Source organism: Ptychodera flava, chromosome 11, assembly GCF_041260155.1.
Source record: "Ptychodera flava strain L36383 chromosome 11, AS_Pfla_20210202, whole genome shotgun sequence".
In the NCBI taxonomy this organism is placed as follows: domain Eukaryota; kingdom Metazoa; phylum Hemichordata; class Enteropneusta; family Ptychoderidae; genus Ptychodera; species Ptychodera flava.
This window is the reverse complement of record NC_091938.1, coordinates 14,262,315-14,277,456: the sequence shown is the minus strand read 5'-3', so window position 1 is coordinate 14,277,456 and position 15,142 is coordinate 14,262,315. Positions and strand designations below refer to the sequence as shown.

The following is a 15,142-nucleotide window of genomic DNA, read 5'->3' as shown; positions in this document are numbered from 1 at the left end:
AATCGTCTTACTTTAACAAAGCAACTATCCTAGCAAATGGGAAACATGAGACAACATGTACAGTTTACTTGTTTTCTCCAAAGAGAAATTTCAATTCTTTGTGTACTTTAGTCTAGAACCTTGTCATGCCCATAAGGTTCTGCAAACCGTACCTGACTGAAACACATAGTGTAGGTTCCAGACGAAGTGAACATATTATACACGTTTACCTGCAATTTTCCCTCTCCCATTTCGGTAGTTCAGTTTCAGTAAGTGTTAGTGTTTGCTGATATACATGTATGTGAAAATCGTGACTTTCAACAGATTTTTATGTTTATGTTGAGCCCATTCCCACCTGGACACTGATAGACCAGACTACCTGTATATTGCCAGAAGCCTTTGCACCATCTCAACTGACAACGTACTCATTCTATAAATAGGACATTACGGCATGGCAACCAGACATGTTTGTTTGTTCAGTGCAATACTTACTCCACTTCAGCTTTGATAGACTAATAGATGCTGCAACTGGACCGTTAATTACACTTTCACTGTTGATGCATTAGATCCTGGCTCATACAGTCATTTAGATACATATCTGTGGATGTATTACTGCACTGATGAAGAATTTCGTAATACTGACAGCATTATTCACTTTCTGATAATGTGACATGTGTACAGAACTTTGAATATTCTCATTTTCAATGGAGATACTCTACTGGAGTAAACTGGACAAATGCAATTTCTGTAGCTGCTCAAACTGTATTAAATGTACAGTATTATCATATAATTTTATTGGCTGAGTTACTTTTATAACTGTTTTCAAATTAATGAGCTCTAAAGTTGCTGAACCATTCTATGTGATTGTAAATGACATGAAGACTGTCTGCTATCATATGGATATGGTGCTTTCTGCCATATTCTTTGACTGACGTTTCTCATGTGCGCTTTATGATTACCGGAAGAAATAATTTTAGTATTCTGAAATCCACAGGAATTTTGCTCAATACTCTGGCCACTTTCTCAACTTCAAAGTCGTCCGGAAGTCAAGGATACATATGCAAGGATTGCTTGTGAAAATGGGACAACAGCTTTGAATTTCATGGGTCAGTTGCTCCTGTGCAGATCAGGCAAATGGATTCCCATGTCATTACTGGTGATAGTGGCCCAATACTGCCTGAAACACCTCTCTCAAAGCGTTATATACACACACTCAATTTTTCAAACCGAGATAAAAAGTCCCAATGGAAACAAAACTCCTTTACCACAGAAAAGCCTACACAAGTGTCGAATGTTGACAAAGTCTAGGAAGTGGGACGGCTTTGCCCTCAAATGACCCTGCATGGGTGCTGGTACAACGCAGCCCCATAGGGTTACTGTTTTACGACAGCTTCTGAAGCACTCAGGGGTTCCAGGTCTGAGATGCAGGTACAATAAAGCTCCAGCTCTGATCACTTCAATCCTGTCTCCTCTTGAACAGATGATTCAGACATCAAACAAAAAGAGGCCACACGACCTTCAGCGGTGCAGCATGAGATCAGACGGGTCCACACAAATCTTACACAAATTGATCGTCTGCGCTGTTGGTTTGTGGTTACCGCAATCAAACATGGCTTGAAGGCTACATGTGCAAATTGAACAAAATTTCTACTGAAAGTTCTGACGACCTAATCGGCTATTAAATCTTGGCGTCACTTAATTGCGTCTACTTAAAAGCCATTACTTGGAGCTAGCCTTGTGGGATAAATACGAGAGGGAGAACTCTACAATCTTTTCATTTAACAGGTGTAATGACCCTTGCTATCTATGTAATGGTGTAAATCTAAACCTTAAAAGTCGGGGGAGCTGGATTCATATTATTTGATTTCTATTGCTGGGTAGTAATGAGAAGATAATGTGTGCATTTTTACAATACATGTAATTCTGAGTTAGGTTGAAGTGGGACTCTTGTCAAAACAACAGATATTGATAAACTGCCTTGATCGCAATATTTCGGCTTTTGTTGATTACTTTGCAGCTGATTGTAATGACCTTTAGGACTGACCTTATGTAGGTACTTTGTATGTGCAGATAAAGCTGGCATTATCAGCCAGTTGTCCTGCCTATGTTCATGTAAGAGAACAAAAGCCTATTCTTATATATCAATTCTATATTGTGTCCATCTGTCAACAAATAATTTTCCTCAGCACTGATTTTTTCATACCCTTGTTGAATTTCTCTTGATTTTGATGCCCATTTTTAATCATTTGACCTGAAAGGACAGTAGATATGGTATGGTAGTTCCTAATGTACCGAAAATACAAGAGTTATCAGAAGGAACTGTTCAGTTTGACGAAGAACCCAACTAAGGTCTGGGAAACTTAAGCAAATAGTAAGAACCCTGGTACCATTGCTGGGTAAAATTGTTTTCTAATACAGTTACCGGAACCAAAGTACAAGTAAAATGACTGGGAAACTACAATAAAATTTACCAGGGTACTGCCCAGAACAAAAGCCCTGAATTGTTGACTATTTGGTCGGGTGACTTCAACTTATTGCTTACTTCCTACAGATACAGAGTACAGTACCTAGATGTACATGTCTGGAGGTCATGACCAAAACTCAGGAGATGAGGGAGATTTTGTTTATAGGTGACAAAAGTAAAAGTGCAGGCGGTTACCAGAAGTGTGTGAGCTTAAGATTTTGCAAAATTTTTCGCGTAACTACAAATGTAATAATTTTCATGGTTGGCACTTTTAGCTGAAAACTTGTTGTTTTTGCAGGTTGCTGACTATATTCTTTATCCCTTACTCTTGGAGTTGCCATTATTGTATGTTTACCTTTTTTCTCATGTAAAAGAGCATTTTGCTAGTCCCCTGAGTGATGGTCTCATCTGCATATTAAAATCTTGCACAAGGCTAGACTTGACATGTATAAGACCCTGATTTGAAAGTAACTGTCACTGCCAGCTTTTGATCAGTAAGCCCCTTTTCATTTCCTGCGGTTAGACGGATTGTAACCCATCACAATGCAAGAGCCACCGTTTTATTACTCCAATCCGTGTTGGAGCACAGCCCCCCTCATTGTTTAGAATGTACAAGGTATTCAAGCCATAATGACGCACCCTGAAGTTCCATTGTGACAGTGTAAAAGACGTAAAACAACAGAGAGGCCAATCACGGACCAGCTCCATCATGTAATACCATGATCACTGCACAATGGAAATCTGCTCCTCTTTTGTTGGACTGGAATAATGGTAAACCCCACATACAAGAAGTTTTCAATGGAGACAGTCCCTCTTCACAAATAATTGGTGAACAGTATTTCAGAGAAGACCAAAATGACTGCGAAGAGGTTTGAGATCTTTTGAGAAATTCTTTAACAGATGCTGACAAACTACGCAGAGCAATTTATAATAGGTGCGCTCATAACCCATGCGATTGTACAAAACACTCAGGTTTACCTGAATATCAGCAAATCGATGGGCCAGGAAAATAGTGAGCAATTTCAATTTATGCATCCAACATAGGTATGTGGGAATTTCATAGAACCTCATTCAAAAGTGGTGCAGCTATGTAGGTCACATGACGAAAGATGCCACTATGTGGGTCAAAGGTCAGACTGTAGAGCAACAGTTTACTGAAATCTAACACTGCAAAATAGGCTCTTATTTATGGGCGAGAGTAAGTCAAGTGTCAGAGAACTGGATATATCCAACTGGTGACCCAGTGGATTGACTATATAACATTTTTCAATGATCCTGCCATAAAAAATACAAGGTTTCTGCAAAAAGCAATAAAAAGAAGGAAATACCCACTGATTGTGTTACTCCCAGAGTGAAGGTACAGTACATGAAAAAGTAGTCAGTCTTTGCCCCCTGGGAACCAGCAATGGTCCCAGAGTTTTGTGCAATGGTGTTGGGCGTTATGTGTCAGCCATTGATTTATGACTCGGTCACAACATAAATAAAACAAAATTGATGTGATACAAAAGGACAATTGTGAAAACTGCAATCCCAGATGGACCAGCTCGCCATCAGCGACAATGCTGAATTGCATTCTCCAAGGAAAGCTGCTGCCAACAAACAAACAATGCCACCGATACACGTCAGTTCATCTCCGAGGCAATAATTGTCACAGAGCATGTAAATTATCCAGCCCGTGTAACATTTATATGGGACAGAGATTTCATGATCCATGTGTGGGTAACACAATAAAATCTGGGTTTAACCCTGCGCTGATCTCTTTGGTCATAAAGTATCTGTCAAAGTCGGCTGTGAAAATGAATAATGATAAGACAGCCTATTGCAACTGCTGTACTCAGACATAACAGTCAAACTGCTACACGTAATTCTAACAGCAAAACAGACCCCTCAGTCAGTGTTGACCAGGAATATTTTACTTTCAGGACCAATGACCAAGCTTCTGAGTTACACCGGAAAGCATGCGTGTTATCGATGAATACCTAATCATGGATGGGTATGTGATGTATGCGTGTGTCTGCGGTATGAACTGTGGTCGCACGCCATTAATTATAAACAGGCTTTGAAACCACGGAGAAGGGGAGTTACAGTTGGTAGAAAAATGCACTTCATACTAGTTCTCATATGGCTTATTACCTGTAGTGTTTTGCATGTGGACTTATAAACCATCAGGCGACAATAAAGTGGCATGTGCCCCTGGCAACGAGTCTGTAAAAAGGCACCTCAGCGAACCTCAAGACTTATATAATTAAAGGTAGAATGCGCCTCAGGGACAGATATTTGCACTCTCAAATTTTACAATTCTTTTCTGATCTATCACTTGTAGGGGCTCATTTTAATGAGCAAGAAAAATTTTCGCCGTCTGTAGTTTTTTCGAAAATTGAAAATTTTACTTTTCCCAATAGAGTTAACATAGGATTGGTGGCCATTTTGAGCTTCAAATATTGGTAAGTGGATGATAACCGATAATATTAATAACTTATATTAATCACACAAATAATTAAGTACTGTCAAGAAACTAAGCAACTTTATTAATATTTGAAGGTCTCAACCTGGTAGTACTTACATGTATGTTAAATGATGTCGAACTCATAACTCATTGGATGTTTAGCAGTATTTTAATAATTTATAAAATAACACTTGACAGATTGGGTGTAAAAACATACTATTTCAAAGTTTAATTTTAGGGTTAGGGATTTTGGAGTTATAAAAACTATTGTGGGAGGCTAGAGTATTACAGTGGTGGGTAATGCATTGCTTCTACATGTGTGATGGCTTTCACTTTTTTCAAAGCACAGGTGATTGCAAAGACTATCGTTGTCCAATACGTGGCAAGCAAATCCATTATACATACAATATAGTTGTCACGATTTTACAGATGTAATAACATTTTTTTACAATTCTTTGGTGGTGCTTTGTAACAGAGTATCTCACCTACAACACCTTTGGAACAGATCAACAACACGTACATGCCCTTCAACAGTATCTATCAGTATAATTTACACGTAGAATAATGAGCTCCGTACATTCAATGTTCTTTTAGCGGTCTGGCAATCTGCCATGGATAAACGTACCTGTAAACAGAATGTGACAAGGTTGTCACTTTCCATCTGTTCATATGACTAGGTGTATTCAAAATGAAGAAGTGTTTCGGTACACTGGAAAGAGACTGCAAAGAGACTGCATGGCTGTGACTGCTGAATTATGGGTAACAGAAAGTGCTAATAGAGTATGAAATGACACGCGTGTACCTCGCACACAAAAAAATTGCAAAAGAAGTTTCACTTTCAGCTGCTGCGAACATGCATTTTATTTTGAAGGTCATTTTGATCTGGTCTAAGACAGCCCCTGCTGTACAAAATTTTATGTGAACAGCATATTCTGTTGGGCCTGTACGTGAAAATATTGCAGGTGACTGAATGTGCAAAAGACGAACTAACTTTTGCGGTATCTGTTACCGTGTCACAGTGCTTAGCATTATGGCAAATTAAATGAAAGTACCCCTGATATTGAGTCTGCATGCGAGTCTAACACAATATGGACTTTTCCTCAGAGATAATATATTTACTTCATGTATAAATGGCTCCTTTACCAGCGACCGTTTCAGCCTGGTTAACCGTAACGATGACATGATGATCATGATATGATATAACCTGGAGCTACAGGCTCGCCATCTGTCTCGCTTTCATTCAAAGTAGATTTATAACATCAATCTATAACAAATGCTTTTCTATCCAAGTTACCGATCATTTGATAATGTCGGCCCTTTCAGACAGGTTTGCCTGGCAATTAATTTGATACAAACTTTATCGTACGACAGCACAACTGCTTGTCTAATCATGCAGTTTCTGACTTCAAATACCTAGAGAGACCTAAAGCCAAACTGGGGAACACTTTCAAAAGCAATGCAATACAGAACAGTTCTTATTCAATAAATTTTTTCTCATCCAAATTCCTACACTGCTCATACAAATTATTCATAATGCTTCATTGCTTTTGACTTTTTTGTGGCAAATATCTCTACCGACGTCTGTGAGAGTTGATCATTGGCCTTGCGACAGCAAAACAATTTCACAGGCTGGTCACGGAGCAGACTTCACTTTTGAAGGGATATGAAAATCTTCACGCCAGACACTGTGTCTTCAATCCTAAGACGACGGAATATTACCGTCACATTTGTGTCTAAATACCTAAATACCGTGTTCATGTTTTCCTTTTCAGCGTGACGACTGTATTAGTGGGGGAAGCATCTGGCGTCAGTCCTTGTTTTGCACTATTAACTCTGCCGAAGTAATAATGACTAGCCTTGGATAAGGCCTGCCGTGTTTCTGACAAGCCTGCTGTAATCCTGAACTCAGAGGCAGTGTACACTGTTTAATTACTTATTCTTGTTGCCTTTTTTTCCTGATGTAATGACTATATTCTGCACTACAGCTAAGATTTGTTCCTCATCTTGAACCTCTGCACCTGATGTCTGCAGAAAAAGCTCCATGTACACCGAGCAAGCAAGTTCTTTGAATGTTAATTTGTCTCTGTGCAGTTGGTGAATGCACCCACTGGTGATAATTTTGTTACCTTAATTAATCATGTTAAAGGTAATGGCTAATTAGAAATAAATATATTCTGTGACTCTGCGCAGCTTCTCTTGGAACACGAACACACAGTATTTTCAATCCACGCACCTGAATATTGCAGTGGTGTAGGTACTTTTACTGACCGTTTTCCAGTTGGTGAAAGCAAATTTCTGTGATACAACACTTACTGCATATACATTGTACATGTACATGTACACACACACACATGAAATAACCATAAATTTATCTCCTCTGCACGGTACCATTGATAATCTGCAGACAAATTTTCTTAGAAATCCACACCCTAGATGATAATCAAATTATATTACAGGTACATGTATGGTTAACCACCTGCTAAAATATGTCATGAATGTAAATATACAAGTATCAGATCTATGCATACCAATACATACATATGTATTAGAAGAACATCTTGATGTCTGTTTACTAATTTTTAAGTTTGTTTATACCTTGTCTACACATATGCATAGCCTTGCCAAATAAGGGACAAATATAATGTATACTGTATATACACACTTTTTGCTTGGATGGGTAAACATACCAGCATAGGACATTTTCAAGAACGACCCATCTGCAAAACAGGTTAAGTAGTAATTATTGAGAGAATGTAACTAAATCGTAAAAAGATACAATCAATATTTCAGGACAGCTGAAGGACAAAGTTGGAAATTTTACGCTCTCTGTCATCCATATTATTTAAAGCTGTTTACTTCTCCTTCACCTGGTCTCTGTGTATTGTGTGTGGCCACTGCATTGATTAACGTGTGGTTAACCCAAATACCAGTGTTGAAGAGGTTTAATGGTTGAACATCTGTTTTGTGTACACTGCTACCTAGATTTAATGTACTTACAGGTTAAGAGATAAACAGCTTTCTGCAGGAAAAATTCCCATTCATGTGACGTATTGATGTGAAACAAAAAGGACAAGTTATATGAAAGCATACGTTTGAAAATTTCCCGCCATTTTCTCTGATTGCAGGACAAAGTCACCACCATCCTGGAAACAGTAATTTTCAATACCCATTGTGTAGTGACAAGGCTGGACGTCTGCCTGCAGAGCTCAAACTATGACCAATATGCGTATGTATAGCACAACAGATAATATTATGTGGCTGAAAATGATAAATATCTGAAATACCATACACTCGCTACCAGCTAGGAGAGATATCGAGGTATGACATATGATCTGTGTGAAACTAGGCTGAAAATAGAAACATCAAACAGCTGCGTAGATCTACCGTCTCAATTCTGAAAAGACAATATATTGTTCTGACGTCATCTTATGCGTGTTCATGCATGCACACTGTTTCTGCACAGGCGGAGATACAGTGTAGAATGACTCTCAAAGAAGTACCACATGCTTGCTTTACAAACTATGAAAACAGGGTGACCTGTTTCCTCTGAGATAAAGAAAAGTCCTGAAATGTGTCTGTCACGTTACAGATTACATGAATGTCTGCCGATAGCTCTTTGCTAGAAGAGTTCATCTCTACCTTGGTAAAGATTTGTGACACATTGATAAATAATGTACAGATCCCTTTCCGAATACAAGATGTTAGATCTGAAACTGTACACAAAATTTGGTTAATAAAACAAACATTTTGAATAAATGAGGTAAATAATTCAAAGCGACCAATCACATACTGATAAAACAAAACTGCTCCATGCGAAAGCTGTTGCCGTAAGTATGACCTGTGACAGTTTGGTAAGAAATTTTGACAAATCTTTTTTTTGATAGACAAATCTTTACAACCAGATATACATGTTCGGATTGTCCTACAGTTACACAACATTCAAATATTTCTAAGTAGTCGTTCATTCAGAGTTTTCAAAACATATTGTGAAACATATATACATACAACTCTGCTAGCTGAGACAGGAATTCTCACCAAGGACAGTGCCATGAAATAGGTTTTCCCAAAGGGTCTCCACATACTGAGTCACACCATCCAAGGCTGAGAAACCTCATCTACAGAAACTGAGAAAGCGTCCTTTCATAGTGTAAATAACATCAGCTATGCTGGCCTACAGTTTCCTTTCAAGTACACGGAATATTTGTTACTGCGATAAACTCGTTTATGGTGTCTTGATTTCCCAAGATAATCGTAACTTTTTGTCAGCTACTTCAGAAGAGTGTCTTTCACCATGACAACAAAAACAATGAAGGTTACTCTTGATTCTCTCATGAGGTTACAGTTCACAAATAGTAGAATTCCGACCTTGAATTACTATTTTTCAGAGATGTCATTTGCACTGTAGGCACATTCCAAGAAAATGCAACTTGATAAATAAGTGAAGGCCTTCAATGTTTAATATGTCTAGGCACAGATAAAACAGGCAGGGTGAAAAAAGCTCGCTGATGTGGTCATCTCTCACTGATAGGAAAGCAGGACTGACAACAAGGTGGACCAGGGTTCTCCATGAGGGGATTTTTAGGGGTGGGCCACCCATCTGTTTTTGGAGAATTCTATTCATATGTTGATAACCATACAAAAGAATACATTTTCATGACAAAAGAATATGCCAATTCTGTACTGTTATGTAAATGATCCACCCCTCTGTTTTTTCCAAGGTGTGAAGAACACTGTGGACACATATGCAAATATTCAATGATTGATCAATCTATGAATGGTTTACTTATGAAATACCGGAAAAAAGCGGTAATCAATGAAACAGAATAACGAAGGATCCTGGTAATCGAACATGACATGTGGTGGCTGTGAAATCTTTCTGCTTGAAATGGCCTTTTTACTTATCTGTGACAACATTAGCAAAACAGATTGTACTAGTCTGGGTCTTGTTAGACAATTCCCTTCCCTGCATATAAAGATGTAACCATGTGTACCTTTGCAGTTCACAATAAAAATGCATGACTAGTAAAGTTCGTACACCATGAAATCTGTCAATACTAAACCAGCAGCAGCCTAAGGACAGTGCTACTGTATTTCTCAGCAAATGAGAAATCACAAATCTTTTTTTCAACGAGCTGACTATTTCTGTCACTTTTGATTCCAACACCACTCTGACAGTGTAACAAATTCCTTGATACCCTGGCTAGGAAAATGGCTCCCCCATGCACTGTATCTTATCACAATAACTTCAAGAAGAGATGATATTGGAGAGGGGAGGGAGGGAAGAAGGGGGACATGAGTTACAAAATATTAGTAGGAGACAAGAAGAGAGCCACAGTGGCCAACCGTTTTAGAAGTTGCAACCACTCTGAGGTATGTCAGGGGGAATTCCAACTGACTGATGAAAGGTTGATGGAGGTCAGTATGAGTAAAGTCTATAAGAAACATTCTGAAGCCATCCATCACTTGTAAAGAGCGGTGAAAACAATGAACAGGTGAATTTGAACAGGTCGGCCTGTGACAGTTACGTGTGTGATTCAAATACTTCTCAAGAAGCCCTACAGGAAGCCCTGCAAGAGAGCTCTAGCAGTGCCACTTTATGATACTTTTCATGAGAAATTTGCAGTACTCGGTTGTTTACAGAATTTTTTTTTCAACAAATTTATGACAGATCTGTGACAAAACTAACCTTTCAGTTTCACTGTAAATGTGCGTCTTCAGGAAATAAATATATTTTCATTATTATATTAGAAATCACATACTAGTTTTTACAACCAAATTTGACCAGTAGATCTGACCAATGTCACTCCCAAGCCATCTGAACCATGTGAATGAAACCTGTTCACCTCCCTTTTCATCACCAGTTTGATTTCATCTACTTGTTTACTTGCTTGTTCTTGAAAGTATAACTATCGAAACGGAGGTTGAAATAGCAAGAGGATATGGTGAGGGGAAAGACCAAAACCAGTGGGGTTGGGAACCTCAACAGGATATGACACATACAGGTAAATATTGCTGGGGCAGGAACCTGTTACCCATCACCCTTGGCAATGCTGGAATTTTATGAAATCAATTTTAACATGGTACTGGCAGGCCATAATTTATGAGAAATTTATGCTTCATGATGGCGGTGCAACATTGAACGACTGTAAGATTTCAACAAGATACGGTCATTTATGAGCAAATCCCGTGGCATGCACTCCCACGCCTCATAAATTCTCATGGTTTGGAAAATCTTTTGAAAGAAACAACCAGGGCTGTTATCATATACATCATACTCCATTGCCATGAAACAAGCATATGATACATATGATACAATAAAGATACACACACACATATGTATGTATGTATGTATGTACTGTATGTATGTATTTTTGTATATATGTATGTGGTCCTCAAGTATTTTCAGCTGCTTTATAAAATGTTACGAGATAAAAAATATTCAACAGATTATCTGTTGCCATGGTTATGTGGGTCAAAGGGCATACAGACAAGAACATTAAACCTCAAGTTGTATGAGAGATGTATCGATATGTACATTTGTTCTCTGGGGTAGCAATTTGAATCATTCAACAAAGCCCCATTTAGGTGTATCTTTTTGGGTTTTTTTAAATAATAAGATGGTTTGAAATCAAGTGCATGGTATGTAAAAGTGCATGGTATGTAAAAATGTATGGCTGAAGTGTGACAACATAATTTTTTATAAACAATGGTAATGAATACACAACTTAGAACTACAAAAAAAATTTCAAATAGCAACTCAACTGTGGCCAAAGAAAATATGTGTATAAGGGCCTGAATTTAATTAACTAAATCCACCACAAAAGATTGAAATAGTGACATTTTCAAATAGCTTATTAATAATGAGAATCTAAAACATCTTTCTGAAGATTGGACGGTATTTCTGTGGTTGGTTACTAAAATGCAAAAAGATAACGCTGAGGGGTCTTTAAAGGCTCCCATGATGACGACGATGACCTTGCCAGTTGTACAATACCATAACAGTTTACATAAAGCTTTTTTGTACAATATACAATCCTCCACTGAGGGATAATGAATTGACATGGCAGATGATGGAAAATTCTTCCATGCAAATGAAGAATCTGACATCTTGTGTTGATGAGTATTTTTGAAAGGATACCCAATTCTCTGGGAAAGAGATTAGAAAATCAGCATTGAGTTGGAACCTTTTAGAAAATGGAATAATATAAATCCTACATACAGCAATGTATAAAGTAACTAACTTACCAGCTGTGGTGGAGGAAACAGCATCTAAGCAAGACTCAAGCAAGCCACAAGGAAGAGTTGTAATCTATCATCAAATGAAATATTAGAAGCCTATTTTCCAAACCACCGTGGCAAGTTATGAGTGTGCAAAACTGGGTCAACTTAAAGGAAGTGATGGATTTTGCCTGTGCACATGAATGGACTTGTTTGCAGTTGGTTAAAATTGAGTGACAATCACTCCGATAAAAGGAAAGTATTGCTTCAAGTATTACTTGAGCAAATAGACCTCAACAGTGAACGGTTTCACCAATCAACGCATCGCATCGTAAGATGTTTAGGATAACCACGTCCACCAAGGTGGTATGAGGGAATTGTGATTTATTCATCGTGTAGGAATGCATACATGTAAGTGTGTATACGTGCACACACCCAAGTACATGTATATGTCATATGCAAACATGTATTTAGGCATGCATACATGTATGTACTCATTTGCTATTTAAGTATTTTGGGCTCCACCATTAGAAGGCTACAACTTCTGAACAGGGAAAAAAACTAATGACCTGGCCACTGGCCAGAACAGGACAATAGTGTGTGTGAATGTTTGCAGTGTCACTGCAAGCTATAGTGCATTCCAAACCTTTTCTGCATCTGATAAACTGCAACAACAAAGATAACACGTTCACATATTGAACAATACTTCCTGAAATGAAGAACTCAACATGTCTTTCTTCACATTGAAAATTGAAATACGGTATTCTCCTCCTGAAAGTAATGGATGTTGGGGTGGCTCAGAGTGGTGTTGGAAGTACACTATAGATTTCAGAGGCAAAACACTTTTTCACTTTTGATACTCTATGTCCTACGCCAAACCTGTCATGAACAGTGAGTTAGCCCATAAAATTAATGTAAAATTTCCTCATAAAACTGAACTAGCAAACGTAGCTGAAAAAAACACATGTATATAAATGATTTAAAACTTAGTAAATGTAAAAAGATTACATCATGTGCTAGTCTCCTATGATTATGACCTTTGGTAAAATGGCACGTGGTCACCGATACAGAATTAGTTACTTTCATTTTCATACAATTCAGCACCACTTAATTTTCAAGGCAATGGGAAAACTAAATTCAATTTTATAGGCAATTACAAATGTGCAGAGAATATGTTTCAGGTCTGAGCATGAAACAAATTCTTTTCCTTGGTCTTGCCAAACATTCTGACATAAATGAAATTGCTAGAATCAAAATGTTGCTTCATAAAAAGGGATTCACTTTTGTATGAGTCTGTTTGTTCTACCATGTTTCAAATACCTCATGATACATATTACGTGTATGCATGTGTGTATTTACATTGGTCTTTCTGTAATACAGTATATCAGTACAATGTACTTAGTGTATGCAAGTGATGTCAAATGAATTTGTACATACACTGTATGTTCAGAACCAAAATGTAATCACCATGACATGTCTGCTTTATTTACATAATGTATATTAGAAACGAAACCAGACAATTTCCTCAGATGTGTTTAGTTTTTTTTCCGGCAGTATCTTTGTATACCTGTCCATACAAATGCTTGACAACTGGGAAGCATGACAGCAAAAGATAACCTGTTTCTCTAGTGACGATACCAAGGTCTTGTTCCAACTTACATGACGAAGACATTAGGAAATATATTGGAATTTGACGACTATAAATTTTAGAAGAACCATGCTTTATTCTGAGGCAGGGACTCCACAATCACAAAACAGATGACACTTCGAATTCTTCATAAATATGTTTGACTATATACTGAAACGTTTGTGTCCAAGAGTGACAAATATTTATGAACTTCTTTACAGTGTTTGGGATGTTACGATGTGCTACGGGTCGTCATCAAACCTTTGTGTGGTCTGCAGTGTATGATGATATGTGGTAACATGAACGCCTTCAGTTGTAAGAATTGACGGTGACAGATCTTTGGAAAGACTTCACACAGATAACAGAATGCAACTGTCTTTGCCATTTATGACTTATCAAAATATTGGCAACTGTTTTCATATTTGTCATTTTTCTCAGTAGACAGTGATGTTAAAAGTCCCATTGAAGGGATCCTGGACAACAGCAATGGATTTTACGATGTGTGCCATGGTTTTAATTGTGTAATGATGCTTTTATATCTATTCACCGTGATTTCAATTGAGGATGAACGAGTATTTGTCACATTTTCATAAACTCTTTCATGTCACAATTTGGTTGTAAAGGTATTGTTCAATGTGGAATGAGAGACATACAAACATTGAATTGGAGATGAAAACATTTAGAGACATTGCAGCCCCTTTGAGAAAAAATGTCAATGATGACGCACAATAGCATTGCTTGTGATGCAGGGCAAATGTTTTCACAGAACTAAACAAACCTACAATAATTTACCTGATTTAATATTCCCTCTTTTGTGGAGTCACTCTTGCAGTAAAGGTGTCAATTTTCTTACCAGTGCATGAGAATGCAGGGCAGTGTCCTTGCGCATTCTATGACAATAACTGAATATGAATAGTGAACTCTTGATTTGCCCAATGCACACTGCACTGGAGCAACCTTGTGATGTAATTATCATACCACACGTGCACACAACACACGCGGGGTGCCCGGAAAACCTACATTTAGCGAGATAATTTACAGCTCAGCTCACGATATCATCCTGTCACACAATGAGAAGCCCTACAAAAATCGCTTGACTTGGTCTTGTTTTTTTACACCGTGCTCAGAACTTCGATTTCCAAAACGAGACTCTTTTCTGCCTCGTCCAGTTCTGAGCAGTTCACAGCCCCCTATTGTTTACATATCAAATGTCAAGCTGTGTTGTCATATTTCCCGTGCAGGGTTACGCTTCATGTCCTTAATTACCGCAATCGTCGTAGGCGACATCCAATCGACACCAAATTCAGCGATATTTTATCACATAAAGTCGCTTCTTAATAAAGTAGGGATATTCGAAATCCAATGTGTCGCTAAGTGTGAAAGGCAAAGTGAAAAGGAAAGTCGCTCA

General features: G+C 38.0%; 1 protein-coding gene across 1 annotated transcript in view; it reads right to left on the bottom strand.

Annotated features, from left to right (window-relative positions):
* Positions 1 to 15,142, bottom strand: part of LOC139143573 (carboxy-terminal domain RNA polymerase II polypeptide A small phosphatase 1-like) — a 42,963-nt gene that overhangs the window by 26,953 nt on the left and 868 nt on the right. The window lies entirely within an intron of this gene.